Source organism: Cherax quadricarinatus, chromosome 1, assembly GCF_038502225.1.
Source record: "Cherax quadricarinatus isolate ZL_2023a chromosome 1, ASM3850222v1, whole genome shotgun sequence".
Taxonomy (NCBI): Eukaryota; Metazoa; Arthropoda; class Malacostraca; order Decapoda; family Parastacidae; genus Cherax; species Cherax quadricarinatus.
In genome coordinates this window covers 96,103,562-96,119,124 of record NC_091292.1, presented here as the reverse complement: position 1 = coordinate 96,119,124, position 15,563 = coordinate 96,103,562, and the positions used below count along the sequence as shown (strand labels likewise).

General features: G+C 42.6%; 1 protein-coding gene across 2 annotated transcripts in view; it reads right to left on the bottom strand.

The window, feature by feature from the left end:
• LOC128689652 (GDP-D-glucose phosphorylase 1) overlaps positions 1 to 9,879 on the bottom strand; it is a 49,627-nt gene extending 39,748 nt beyond the window's left edge. The window contains exon 1 of one of the 2 annotated variants that reach the window (XM_053778028.2): positions 9,615 to 9,879. The gene's annotated coding sequence lies outside the window, so the exon portion shown is untranslated. Of the gene's footprint in view, positions 1 to 5,840; positions 5,941 to 9,614 lie in introns of those variants that run through there. The other variant, XM_053778013.2, reaches the window with a different exon arrangement.
• Between the last annotated feature and the right edge of the window lie 5,684 nt (positions 9,880 to 15,563).

The window sequence follows — 15,563 nt, the reverse complement described above, 5'->3', positions numbered from 1 at the left end:
CCATATCATAAAAATCTTTGAAAGGGTCCTAAGAAGCAAGATCACCACCCATCTAGAAACCCATCAGTTACACAACCCAGGGCAACATGGGTTTAGAACAGGTCGCTCCTGTCTGTCTCAACTATTGGATCACTACGACAAGGTCCTAAATGCACTAGAAGATAAGAAGAATGCAGATGTAATATATACAGACTTTGCAAAAGCCTTCGACAAGTGTGACCATGGCGTAATAGCGCACAAAATGCGTGCTAAAGGGATAACAGGAAAAGTCGGTCGATGGATCTATAATTTCCTCACTAACAGAACACAGAGAGTAGTCGTCAACAGAGTAAAGTCCGAGGCAGCTACGGTGAAAAGCTCTGTTCCACAAGGCACAGTACTCGCTCCCATCTTGTTCCTCATCCTCGTATCCGACATAGACAAGGATGTCAGCCACACACCGTGTCTTCCTTTGCAGATGACACCCGAATCTGCATGACAGTGTCTTCCGTTGCAGACACTGCAAGGCTCCAGGCGGACATCAACCGAATCTTTCAGTGGGCTGCAGAAAACAATATGAAGTTCAACGATGAGAAATTTCAATTACTCAGATATGGTAAACACGAGGAAATTAAATCTTCATCAGAGTACAAAACAAATTCTGGCCACAAAATAGAGCGAAACACCAACGTCAAAGACCTGGGAGTGATCATGTCGGAGGATCTCACCTTCAAGGACCATAACATTGTATCAATCGCATCTGCTAGAAAAATGACAGGATGGATAATGAGAACCTTCAAAACTAGGGAGGCCAAGTCCATGATGACACTCTTCAGGTCACTTGTTCTATCTAGGCTGGAATATTGCTGCACACTAACAGCACCTTTCAAGGCAGGTGAAATTGCTGACCTAGAAAATGTACAGAGAACCTTCACGGCGCGCATAATGGATATAAAACACCTCAATTACTGGGAGCGCTTGAGGTTCCTGAACCTGTATTCCCTGGAATGCAGGCGGGAGAGATACATGATTATATACACCTGGAAAATCCTAGAGGGACTAGTACTGAACTTGCACACGAAAATCACTCACTACGAAAGCAAAAGACTTGGCAGACGATGCAACATCCCCCCAATGAAAAGCAGGGGTGTCACTAGCACGTTAAGAGACCATACAATAAGTGTCAGGGGCCCGAGACTGTTCAACTGCCTCCCAGTATACATAAGGGGGATTACCAACATACCCCTGGCAGTCTTCAAGCTGGCACTGGACAAGCACCTAAAGTCGGTTCCTGACCAGCCGCGCTGTGGCTCGTACGTTGGTTTGCGTGCAGCCAGCAGCAACAGCCTGGTTGATCAGGCTCTGATCCACCAGGAGGCCTGGTCACAGACCGGGCCGCGGGGGCGTTGACCCCCGGAACTCTCTCCAGGTAAACTCCAGGTATTAAATATTTGCATTAGGTTAGATATGAGAATTTATTGATCTTTGATTTTTTTTATTATAATCAAAAAGAAGCGCTAATCCACAAGGGCTATACAGCTATTGATCTTTGAGTACTCTATTTATTGGGTCATAATGCTAGGGGAGTTATACAGTGAGTAATGATATTTTGAGGCAGTAGAAAATGATTTGTTAACTATGTAGGTAAAGTTAATTTAAGTACTGTGTGTTTAGTTTTGGGTGAGTAGGTGGTTTTTTAGAAGAGTCTTGAATTGATATACAGACAGTGGTTCGATCCCAGCAAGGGTGAAAAATCAGTTAGTTTAATATATTTATTATGTACCCCATACCCATCCTGTGGGCGGCAAAAAAATGATTAGAGATACATATTGGGTCCAGGGATTGGGCCGCAAAGTTTGATAGATGAACAAGTTACGAAGGTAATGACCTGGAAAACCTGGAAAACACTCTCTCAGATTCTAGGGACCCACAAACTGAGAAAAACCAAGAATACTGTCCTAACTAAACCTAATGAAACACCACTACATCCCACTGACACAGCTAACAAGATAAACGACTTCTTCTCAACCATAGGATCTAATCTCGCCAGTAAAATCCCACATACCAATGCCCATGCCGGGGACTACCTAGATGGGAATTTCCCTAATTCCTTCTATCTTGCACCAACTGAGCCCACGGAAGTCACTGAGATTATAAAGTCACTTAAAAATAACTCCGGGAATCTGTCTCATGTCCCACCACTACTGTACAAGCGAGCGGCCCATGTCCTTTCGCATGCTATTTCATTACTTTTTAACAAGTCACTAGAGACTAGCACCTTCCCGAAACTACTCAAGATGGCAAGGGTTACAGCAATACATAAAGGTGGTGACCCTACAGACTTAAACAACTAATAGGCCAATATCTAACTTACCATTGCTATCTAAAATCTTTGAGAAACTCGTGCACAGGAGACTGTATTCATTTATAACGGCTCAAAACATACTCAACCCCTGCCAATTTGGATTCAGGAAAAATAAAAGCACTAATGATGCAATCATAAAAATGCTAGATCTGCTTTACACAGCATTGGAAAATAAGGAATATCCACTAGGAATTTTTATTGACCTAAGAAAAGCTTTTGACACAGTAGACCACGACATCCTACTCCACAAACTTGATCATTACGGTATAAGAGGCCATGCGCTTGCTTATTTCAAATCTTACATTACTAATAAGTATCAGTACGTCACCATTAAAGACACAGCATCAGCAACACGGCCACTTGATACTGGAGTTCCGCAGGGAAGTGTCCTTGGTCCCCTGCTCTTCCTCATATACATCAATGACCTTCCAAACGTATCCCAACACCTGAAACTCATTCTCTTTGCTGATGACACGACTTATGTCATCTCTCACCCTAATCTTGCCACCCTCAACACCATTGTGAATGAGGAGCTGATTAAAATATCGACTTGGATGACAGCCAATAAACTTACGCTTAACACTGACAAAACCTACTATATTATGTTTGGTAGCAGAGCAGGAGATGCACAAATTAACATTAAGATTGACAACACTCTAATTACCAGAAATAATGGGGGCAAATTCCTAGGCTTATACCTTGACAACAACCTGAATTTCAGCACCCATATCCTGGAGTTTACCTGGAGTTTACCTGGAGAGAGTTCCGGGGGTCAACGCCCCCGCGGCCCGGTCTGAGACCAGGCCTCCTGGTGGATCAGAGCCTGATCAACCAGGCTGTTGCTGCTGGCTGCACGCAAACCAACATACGAGCATACCAACATACCAGCATATAACCAAAAAAGTATCCAAAACGGTTGGGATCCTCTCCAAGATACGATACTACGTGCCGCAAAATGCCCTTCTCACACTATACCACTCACTTATTTATCCATACCTCACCTATGCTATTTGTGCTTGGGGATCAACTGCAGCAACACACCTAAAGCCAATAATAACCCAACAAAAAGCTGCAGTAGGAATAATCACTAAATCCCATCCCTGGCAACACACCCCCCCACTCTTCATAGACCTAAACTTACTCCCAGTTCAGTACATCCACACTTACTACTGTGCAATCTACATCTACAGGACCTTAAACTCTAATATCAACCTTGACCTAAAACGCTTTCTTGATAGTTGTGACAGAACCCACAGGCATAACACCAGACACAAACATCTCTACGACATTCCCCGTGTCCGACTAAACCTTTACAAAAATTCAATGTATGTCAAAGGCCCTAAAATCTGGAATACCCTACCTGAGAACTCTAGAACTGCAGACACATTCATCACCTTCAAAACTACCATTAGAAAACATCTTATCTCCCTGATACACCCTGTCAACTAACTACACGAATACCACCTGGTGGTTCACACTTACACTCACTCACTCATTTGACCATAAACAGAAATATTAACCTCAATCTTAAAATAATGAATCCTGCGATACTCCAATACTGAAACTATGTACTGTGCCAAAACCAAAGCATTCACATTGCTAAACTCACAAACTAGTATTTAGTCACTTAGCCATAATACCACCTTACCTCATAATTTGTAATATTTTACAATTAAGAATGGTATAAACCTTGGTAATAAATACCGACAAGTTGGTTTAGAAAGACACGTAAGCAAACACTATAACATATTTATTAGAAAACGTTTCGGTCCTGGGACCGATCAAGTTCCCAGGACCGAAACGTTTTCTAATAAATATGTTATAGTGTTTGCTTACGTGTCTTTCTAAGCCAACAATTAAGAATAAAACTAAGTCTGCCCGAAATGCCTAGCCATGCTAAGCGTTCTAGTGGTACACTCTGTAATCACTATTTTACTACATGTAAACCACACAATAACCAAATTTCTGTAAACTCAGCATTGTAATCATTATAGAGAATAAACTTTGAATTGAATTGAATTGAATTCAGTTTAGAAAAACACGTAAGCAAATACTAGGACATATTAGAAAACGCTTCGGTCCTAAGACCTTGATCTCTTCTAACATACAGAGATTGAAAGACTATATATAGGGGGAGAGTGAGGTGTGAGTGATGTATGGTGACCTGAAGAATGCTATACTGGGATGAGGACGGGTAGACGATGAGATCATGTGACTCCTGTGTTGCTGGGTAGGTAGTGCTTTCCCTAGTTATCCTGTGATACTCCAATACTGAAACTATGTACTGTGCCAAAACAAAAACATTCACATTGCTAAACTCACAAACTAGTATTTAGTCACTTAGCCATATTACCAACTTACCTCATAATTTGTAATATTTTAAATTTAAGAATTAATCTAAGTCTGCCCGAAATGCCTAGCCATGCTAGGTGTTCTAGTGGTACACTCTGTAATTATTATTTTACTACATGTAAACCACACAATAACCAAATTCTGTAAACTCAGCATTGTAATCCTTATAGAGAATAAACTTTGAATTTGAATGTATGCTAATGTTTTTTAAATTTTGTGGTTTCCACTGTTACGTTCTATTGTGTCGGTGACGGCGATTAGCGAGGCTTCTAAACACCGTCGGTGTCTAAGGTCTTGTTCGATGAGAATGAGTTGTGCCTCATCCCAATTCATCAAATGTCCCGTGGAATCTGTGTGGACACAGTCTCCACGGGGCATTTGATGAACTGGGATGAGGCACAAGTTGTTCTCACCGAACAAGACCTTAGACACCGACGGTGTCTAGAAGCCTCGCTAATCGCCGTCACCGACACAAAACGTAACACTGGAAAACACAAAATTTCAAAAAGATTAGCATACATGATACTCAACCAGGGAAAACACCACCAACTCAGCAACACAGGAGTCGCATCGTCTACCTATCCTCAGCCCAATAAACATTTTAATTTAATTAATTTAATTTAATATGGCATTCTTCAGGTCACCATGCATCACTCACACCTCACTCTCAGTCTATATATACTGTCTTTTAATCTCTGTATCATCATGTTAGAAGTGATCAAGGTCTCAGGACCGAAACGTTTTCTAATGTCCTAGTGTTTGCTTACGTGTTTTTCTAAACCAACTTGTCAGTATTTATTACCAAGGTTTATACCAATGAACTGTTTACATGTTTATAACTGGTCACAATCGTAATGAGTTATTTATGCAAGCATTAATTAGGTCATATACACATACTGTGTACATAGTTTAACATCCTTACAGAGGTACATAAATGGTCCAGGGACTGGGCTGCGAAGTTTTCATAGCTGGACAAATCACTTGTAATGGAAATATTGGGTGTTTCCTTACACCTGTTGTCCCGTTCACCTAGCAAGCAAGTAGGTACAGTACCTGGGTGTTAGTCGGCTGGTGTGGGTCGCATCCTGGGGACAAGATTGAGGACCTCAATGGAAATATGACACACAGTCCCTCGATGACTCACTTTCTTGGTTATCCTGAGTGGCTAACTCTCCGGAGTTAGTAATCCGAACAAAATCATATCTTATCTAGGGGGTGTAGTACTCTTGTTAGGGGGAGTAGCAGTTGTTAGGTGGTGAAGCAGTGATATATTACTGTTACTGTAGTTGGCTCGTAGCACGATCACTGGCGCACTCCGCTCACTCACTGAGGTCGGAAGTTCGAATCTCCTCCGGTACGGCTCGAAAACATTAGGGACGTGTTTCCACAAGACACCTGCTGTTTCTGTTCACCCATCAGTTCAGAATGGGTACCTGGGTGTTAGTCGATTGGTGTGGGTCGCATCCTGGGACAAAGCTGACCTAATTTGCCCGAAATCCTCAGCATAAAAAGGGGCTTTCTATATAGTACTATGTCGTTGATGTCAGCTATGGCGTGTATACCATGTACTTGTAGTAAATATATTTATTATTATTATTGTAGTGTAGCACTGTTGTTAGGTAGTGTAGCACTGTTGTTTGGTGGTGTAGCACTGTTGTTTGTTGGTGTAGTTAGTAGTTTAATATGTTTATTATGCACCCCATACCCATCCTGTGGGCGGTAGTCAAAAGATTACAGAGGTACATAATTGGTCCAGGGACTGGACTCCAAAGTTTTGATAGCTGAGCAAGTTACAGAGGTAATGAACTCACAATTTACAAAGGTAATGAACTCACAATTTACAAAGGTAATGAACTCACAATTTACAAAGGTAATGAACTCCAGGTAAGTCTGGTCACAATCATGACAAGTTACAAAGGTATTTACAGATTACAGAGGTACGTAATGGGTCCAGGGACTGGGCCCCCAAAGTTTTGATAGCTGAACTAGGTACAAAGGTAATGAGCTCACAAGTTACAAAGGTAATGAATTCTGTAGAATGGTTACTTACGTTTATACTTTGGCTACAATCATGAACAAATTATAGAGTAATGAGCAATTCACACTTCCACACCCGGTCACAACTGTAATGAGTTATTGGTGCAAATATTGATTGTTGAGTCACACACACCACACACACACACACACACACACACACACACACACACACACACACACACACACTTTAGTGTGTGTGTGTGTTGTTTGGTGGTGTAGCACCCTGGTGGTGTAGCACTGCTGTCGGGTGGTGTATCACTGTTCTTTGGTGTTGTACTGTTGTTAGGTTGTTTAACACTGTTGTTAGGTGGTGTAGCACTCTTGTTTGGTGGTGCAGTAGTTGTTAGGTGATGTAGCACTCTTGTTAGGTGGTGGTGTACTGTTTGGTGGTCTAACAGTTATTTTAACACTGTTGTCAGGTGGTGTAGCAGGTGTTAGGTGGTGTAGCAATTGTTAGGTGGTGTAGTACTGCTGTCAGGTGGTGTAGCAGTTGTCAGATGGTATAACAGTTATATGTAGCATTTGTGAAGTGGTGTAGTAGTTGTTAGATGGTGTAGCAGTTGTTAGATGGGGTAGCAGCTGTTTGATAGTGTAGCAGTTGTTAGATGGTGTAGCAGCTGTTAGATGGTGTAGTTGTTAGAAAGTGTAGCACTTGTTAGATGGTGTAGGAGCTTTTAGATGGTGTAGCAGCTGTTTCATGGTGTTGCAGTTGTTAGATGGTGTAACACCTGTTAGATGGTGCAGCAGCTGTTAGATGGTGTAGTTGTTAGAAAGTGTAGCAGTTATTAGATGGTGTAGTAGCTGTTAGATGTAACAGCTATTAGATGTAGCAGCTGTTAGATGGTGTAGCAGTTATTAGATGGTGTAGCAGTTGTTCGATGGTATAACAGCTGTTAGATGGTATAGTAGTGAAAAGCAGTTCCACAAGGCACAGACAAACATAAGTGCGATAAGGCACCTAAACTACTGGGAACGGTTGAAGTTCCTTGATCTGTATTCCCTGGAACGCAGGCGAGAGAGATACACGATAATATACACTTGGAAGGTCCTGGACGGATTGGTACCAAACCTGCACACGAAAATCACTCCATATGAAAGCAAAAGACTCGGCAGAAGATGCAACATTCCCCCGATGAAAAGCAGGGGCGCCACGAGTACACTGAGAGACAACGCAGTAAGTGTCCGGGGCCCAAGACTGTTCAATTACCTCTCAGCATACATAAGGGGGATTACCAATAGACCCCTGGCTGTCTTCAAGAAGGCACCTAAAGTCAGTACCTGACCAACCGGGCTGTGGTTCGTACGTCAGCTTGCGTGCGGCCAGCAGTAACAGCCTGATTGATCAGACCCTGATCCACCATGAGGCCTGGTCTCAGACCGGGCCGCGGGGGCGTTGACCCCCGAAATCCTCTCCAGGTAAATTCGCTCCCATCCTGTTCCTCATCCTCATATCTGACACAGACAGGGATGTAAGCCACAGCAAGATGACACCCGAATTTGCATGACAGTGTCCTCCATTCCCCTCAGGGAAGGTTCCTTGATGTTGGTGAGGGGCTCTTGATTTAGGGAATTGGATCTGTGCTCCAGTTCCCCGAATTAAGCCTGAATGCCTTCCATATCCCCCCAGGAGGTGTATAATCCTACGGGTTTAGCGCTTCCCCTTGACTATAATAATAATAATGTGTCCTCCATTGAACACTCCACAAGACTCCAGGCGGATATCAAACAAATCTTTAAATGGGCCGCAGAAAACAATATGAAGTTCAATGATGAGAAATTTCAATTACTCCGATATGGAAAACGTGAGGAAATTAAAACTATATCGGAGTATAAACAAACTCCAACTACGTAACAGAGCAAAAAACTAATGTAAAAGACCTGGGAGTGATCCTGTCAGAGTTTAGTTAGTTTAATATGTTTATTATGCACCCCATACCCATCCTGTGGGCGGTAGTCAAAAGATTACAGAGGTACATAATTGGTCCAGGGACTGGACTCCAAAGTTTTGATAGCTGAGCAAGTTACAGAGGTAATGAACTCACAATTTACAAAGGTAATGAACTCACAATTTACAAAGGTAATGAACTCACAATTTACCAAGGTAATGAACTCCAGGTAAGTCTGGTCACAATCATGACAAGTTACAAAGGTATTTACAGATTACAGAGGTACGTAATGGGTCCAGGGACTGGGCCCCCAAAGTTTTGATAGCTGAACTAGGTACAAAGGTAATGAGCTCACAAGTTACAAAGGTAATGAATTCTGTAGAATGGTTACTTACGTTTATACTTTGGCTACAATCATGAACAAATTATAGAGTAATGAGCAATTCACACTTCCACACCCGGTCACAACTGTAATGAGTTATTGGTGCAAATATTGATTGTTGAGTCACACACACCACACACACACACACGTGGACCATAACATTGTATCAATCGCATCTGCTAGAAAAATGACAGGATAGATAATGAGAACCTTCAAAACTAGGGATGCCAAGCCCATGATGACACTCTTAAGGTCACTTGTTCTATCTAGGCTGGAATATTGCTGCACACTAACAGCACCTTTCAAGGCAGGTGAAATTACTGACCTAGAAAGTGTAGAGAACCTTCACAGCACACATAACTGCGATAAAACACCTAAATTACTGGGAACGCTTGAAGTTCCTAAACCTGTACCCCTTAGAACGCAGGCGGGAGAGATGCATGATTATATGTACTTGGAAAATCCTAAAGGGATTAGTACCAAACTTGCACACGAAAATCACTCACTATGAAAACAAAAGACTCAACAGAGGATGCAACATCCTTCTAGTGAAAAGCAGGAGCACCACTAGCACAATAAGAGACAACACAATAAGTGTCAGGGTATTTTATACCTTTCTTGCACAATAACAACCTGGTTGATCAGACCCTGATCCACCATGAGGCCTGGTCACAGACCGGGCCGCGGGGGGCGTTGATCCCCGAAACCTTCTCCAGGTATTTGATGGTGTAACAGCTGTTAGACGGAGTAACAGTTGCTAGATAGCCTAACAGCTGTTAGATGTTGTAGCAATTGTTAGATGGAGTAGCAGTTGTTAGATGGTTTAACAGTTGTTAGGTGGTGTAACACTTAGGTATACCAGTGTTTAGATGATGCTACACTGTTATTAGGTAGTCTAACTGTTGTTAGGTCGTGTAGCATTGTAGCACTGGTGGCAGGTGAGCGTTGGGTGTCACAGGTGTTGCTGCCGCTGCCGCGTCACCTGGAGTTTACCTGGAGAGAGTTCCGGGGGTCAACGCCCCCGCGGCCCGGTCTGTGACCAGGCCTCCTGGTGGATCAGAGCCTGATCAACCAGACTGTTACTGCTGGCTGCACGCAAACCAACGTACGAGCCACAGCCCGGCTGGTCAGGTACCGACTTTAGGTGCTTGTCCAATGCCAGCTTGAAGACTGCCAGGGGTCTGTTGGTAATCCCCCTTATGTATGCTGGGAGGCAGTTGAACAGTCTCGGGCCCCTGACACTTATTGTATGGTCTCTTAACGTGCTAGTGACACCTCTGCTTTTCATTGGGGGGATGTTGCATCGTCTGCCAAGTCTTTTGCTTTCGTAGTGAGTGATTTTCGTGTGCAAGTTCGGTACTAGTCCCTCTAGGATTTTCCAGGTGTATATAATCATGTATCTCTCCCGCCTGCGTTCCAGGGAATACAGGTTCAGGAACCTCAAGCGCTCCCAGTAATTGAGGTGTTTTATTTCCTCCGTTATGCGCGCCGTGAAGGTTCTCTGTACATTTTCTAGGTCAGCAATTTCACCTGCCTTGAAAGGTGCTGTTAGTGTGCAGCAATATTCCAGCCTAGATAGAACAAGTGACCTGAAGAGTGTCATCATGGGCTTCGCATCCCTAGTTTTGAAGGTTCTCATTATCCATCCTGTCATTTTTCTAGCAGATGCGATTGATACAATGTTATGGTCCTTGAAGGTGAGATCCTCCGACATGATCACTCCCAGGTCTTTGACGTTGGTGTTTCGCTCTATTTTGTGGCCAGAATTTGTTTTGCACTCTGATGAAGATTTAATTTCCTCGTGTTTACCATATCTGAGTAATTGAAATTTCTCATCGTTGAACTTCATATTGTTTTCTGCAGCCCACTGAATGATTTGGTTGATGTCCGCCTGGAGCCTTGCAGTGTCTGCAATGGAAGACACTGTCATGCAGATTCGGGTGTCATCTGCAAAGGAAGACATGGTGCTGTGGCTGACATCCTTGTCTATGTCAGATATGAGGATGAGGAACAAGATGGGAGCGAGTACTGTGCCTTGTGGAACAGAGCTTTTCACCGTAGCTGCCTCGGACTTTACTCTGTTGACTACTACTCTCTGTGTTCTGCTAGTGAGGAAATTATAGATCCATCGACCAACTTTTCCTGTTATTCCTTTAGCACGCATTTTGTGCGCTATTACGCCATGGTCACACTTGTCGAAGGCTTTTGCAAAGTCTGTATATATTACATCTGCATTCTTTTTGTCTTCTAGTGCATCTAGGACCTTGTCGTAGTGATCCAATAGTTGAGACAGACAGGAGCGACCTGTTCTAAACCCATGTTGCCCTGGGTTGTGTAATTGATAGGTTTCTAGATGGGTGGTGATCTTGCTTCTTAGGACCCTTTCAAAGATTTTTATGATATGGGATGTTAGTGCTATCGGTCTGTAGTTCTTTGCTATTGCTTTACTGCCCCCTTTGTGGAGTGGGGCTATGTCTGTTGTTTTTAGTAACTGTGGGACGACCCCCGTGTCCATGCTCCCTCTCCATAGGATGGTTTTTTTTTTTAGATTTTGCCACCGAAGTGGCTAGTTTATTGTGCACCCCATATCCATCCTGTGGACGGTAGCGCGAGAGCATGTAGATACACAAAAGGCCTAGGAACTAGGCCCCAAAGGGTTAACAGGAATACATATGGATTTATATCTACATATCTATAGTTCACTTATCTGTTACAAGCAAATTTAGGAAATTTGCTTAGTATATCTGGTATCTTATTTTCATTAATAAGATATCTTGACATGTCACATAGGTTATTATACTGTCTGTCTCTGTATTCCTCAATAAGTGGACAATTAAGCACATAGTGTTCAAGAGAGTGACCATATGCCTGATCACATAATTTACATTTAGTTTGATCATCATCTGTGTGTCTCCCAAACTGCCAGAAGTACTTGTAACCAAGCCTAAGCCTGGCCACTACAACATCAGTCAGTCTGTTCACATTGCAAGTTGCTCCATAAACATACTTATCTACGTTCATGTTATCATAGTGGGTTATAGATCTACTCAGGCTTCTAACTGCATTCCTATAACAATCATCTTCATTATTTACTTCTCTCCTAATATTATTCATAATGCTAGACACAGTTATACCAAAGTTATATTCTACGTTCTCCTTCTGGATACTCTTCTTGGCTAACATATCAACTTTATCATGAAGGAGTAATCCAATGTGTGATGGGATCCATAGCAATTGTACATTAATTCCTTTGTCCCTAATTTTGGATGGTAAAGGCTAGTGATAGGGGCTTCTTGCAGTTCTTGATGAACACGGAGTTCCATGAGTCTGGTCCTGGGGCAGAGTGCATGGACATGTCATTTATCGCCTGTTCGAAGTCATTTGGCGTCAGGATAACATCAGATAGGCTTGTGTTAACCAAATTCTGTGGCTCTCTCATAAAAAATTCATTTTGATCGTCGACTCTCAGTCTGGTTAGCGGCTTGCTAAAAACTGAGTCATATTGGGACTTGAGTAGCTCACTCATTTCCTTGCTGTCATCTGTGTAGGACCCATCTTGTTTAAGTAGGGGCCCAATACTGGACGTTGTTCTAGACTTTGATTTGGCATAGGAGAAGAAATACTTGGGTTTCTTTCGATTTCATTTATGGCTTTTAGTGTGACTTTGTCAATGGTCCAAGTCGGACCGAAACGTCGTCGTAAGCTTCTCTCTTTTATGTGCGGGTTATTTGTGTATGGCTTTTAGTTCTTCCCGCGATTCCTGTCATTAACCTCAGCTATTTTTTTTAAATAGAGCACTTGTGTAATGAGAAGTAGTCAGGTTTTATTCAGAGACAACATCGGCTGAATAATCTGAATGGATTGTGGTTGTGTGTTCAAAACATATTTTTTTTTATTTTTAACTGGGCCAGTATATACATATATAATGTATATATATACACATATACATATATATATATATATATATATATATATATATACATCTATATATATACACGCAAGTTATACTTTTGTATCAATCAAATCACATATTACTCGGGTAGATAATTTCCAGTAGATCCTTCATGTGTTAGCTCAAATCACCGACTAGTATGGTTTAAATAAGTGACCCACTGATCAGATCAGATAGACTGGTCCGAACCCTTGACTGGTCCGAACCCTTGACTGGTCCGAACCCTTGACTGGTCCGAACCCTTGACTGGTCCGAACCCTGGACTGGTTTCAAACGGTTTCGTTGTGCACCACCTAGCAGGTTATTAATAGAATATTCAAGAGGTTGCTAGTAGAATTGCAGTAAATCAACCATTCAAATCATTATGAAGCTGTGTGTAGTCTGTGGTCAGTCAAACAAACGGGCTTCCACATGCATAAATTGTCATTTCTGTGGAAATTGGTGTCACGCCCCTTGTGCAGATATCTAAGAACTAGCTACAAGCAGTATTAAAACAGGGAAGTGTTTTTGGGTATGCCCAAATGAGATAAATCTGTGGACTAAAATCACAAGGGTATTAAAAGAGGTCAACATCAAAGCTGCTTTCATAGAAAACCTGGAAGCTTTCTACAACAGATGGGAACATAAAAAGTCCGGGCTGAATGGTACTGCCCTTGATACTGGCCATGTAGTCAGAAACTGTAAGGCTGGAGATGATGTCCTGGTAGTCAGTAAATGGGGGGCTGATAGTGCTGTCCTGGGAGACAGTAATGGGGAAGCTGGAGGTGCTGTCCTGGGAGACAGTAATGGTGAAGCTGGAGGTGCTGTCCTGGGAGACAGTAATGGTGAAGCTGGAGATGCTGTCCTGGGAGACAGTAATGGGGAAGCTGGAGATGCTGTCCTGGGAGACAGTAATGGTGAAGCTGGAGATTTTGTCCAGGTAGTCAGGAATTATACACAGGAAGGAATACATATGAATGACCTCATAGGGGACAGGAGCCATAGTAGGGAAACAAGTGTAGTCAAAGATAAGATAAAACCAATATTGCAAACTAGAAATACCGCAGGAAATAGCAAACAAGAGGACTCCACTAGCAATAGTGAGGATATATTACCAAAAACAAATGGTGGGAGCTCCATTGTTGGTGCTAGGGAGGATAGAAGTAAGACAGGGAAACATGCACCAACAGGGAATACAGTCACAGAAACCCAAGGCAAACGGAAACCAAGCCTGTGCACATACTATGCACTCGGTATCTGCTGGCATGGGAAATCTGGAAAAACAGATGGGACGTGCAACTATGACCACCCTAGGAAATGCCATGCCCATATGACAACAGGAAAATGCAAACTCCCTTCCTGTAAGCTTTTTCACCCTGAACTGTGTACCTCTTCAGTACAGGAAAGACTGTGCTATAACTTAAATTGCCAGGCATACCATCTAAAGGGGACAAAAAAATACAAAACATCCAGGCCATGGGAAAACCTGGGTAGCCACAGCCACTCAAGAGGGAGAGGTTTTTTAGTGCCAGGAAGGAAAAAAAACTGGCAGGAAATGGCAGAAATCGTACACCAAATCCAGTCATTCCTGGAGTGGAACCACAGTCGATGGCCTCCACTCCAAACCAACAGATACAGATACTAATGCCGGAAAAAAATCCCCCCCCAGTACCAACAATACCACCAGTCCGATAACATTTTTCTTTGCAAATATACAGGGTCTAAAGCCAGCAACAAACAACAAAATACCTTTCATCCGTGGACTGCTTGCAGAGGCAAAGGCAATGATCGCGGCTTTCACTGAGACCCACATAAAGGATCACTTGGACAACGAAATATGGATCCCAGGTTACAACCTATACAGATGTGACAGAGTGAACAGGCAAAAGGGGGGGGTTGGCCTGTACATTGCAGAGTCACTTGTTTGCACAGAACTGCTAAATGCCTCAAATGATGTAGTGGAAGTTTTAGCAGTAAAGGTCGAGAACCAAAACCTAGTCATTGTGATAGTCTACAAGCCTCCGGATGCAACATCCCAGCAATTCCAGGAACAGCTGTTAAAAATTGACCACTGTCTGGAAAACCTTCCAGCTCCTGCACCCAACATCTTGCTCCTGGGGGAGTTCAACTTAAGGCACCTAAAATGGAGGAATATAGCAAATAATATTGTTGCAGTAATAACACCAGGAGGCAGCTCTGATGAAAACTCACACTCACGCGAGCTTTTAAATCTCTGCACAAAATTCAATTTAAACCAGCAAATAATAGAGCCTACTAGACTGGAGAATACACTAGACCTCATCTTCACTAACAATGATGATCTGATAAGAAATATCACCATATCAAAAACAATATACTCAGATCACAACATAATTGAGGTTCAGTCATGTATGCGCGGAGCCCCAGACCGACATAATGAGATTAGTCACGAGGGAGCATTCACCAAATTCAACTTCAATAACAAAAACATAAAGTGGGACCAAGTAAACCAAGTCCTAACCGATATAAGCTGGGAAGATATACTAAGCAACACAGACCCCAACTTATGCCTAGAACAGATTAACTCGGTAGCACTCGATGTATGCACAAGGCTTATTCCTCTAAGAAAAAGGAGGAGTAGATGTAAAACAG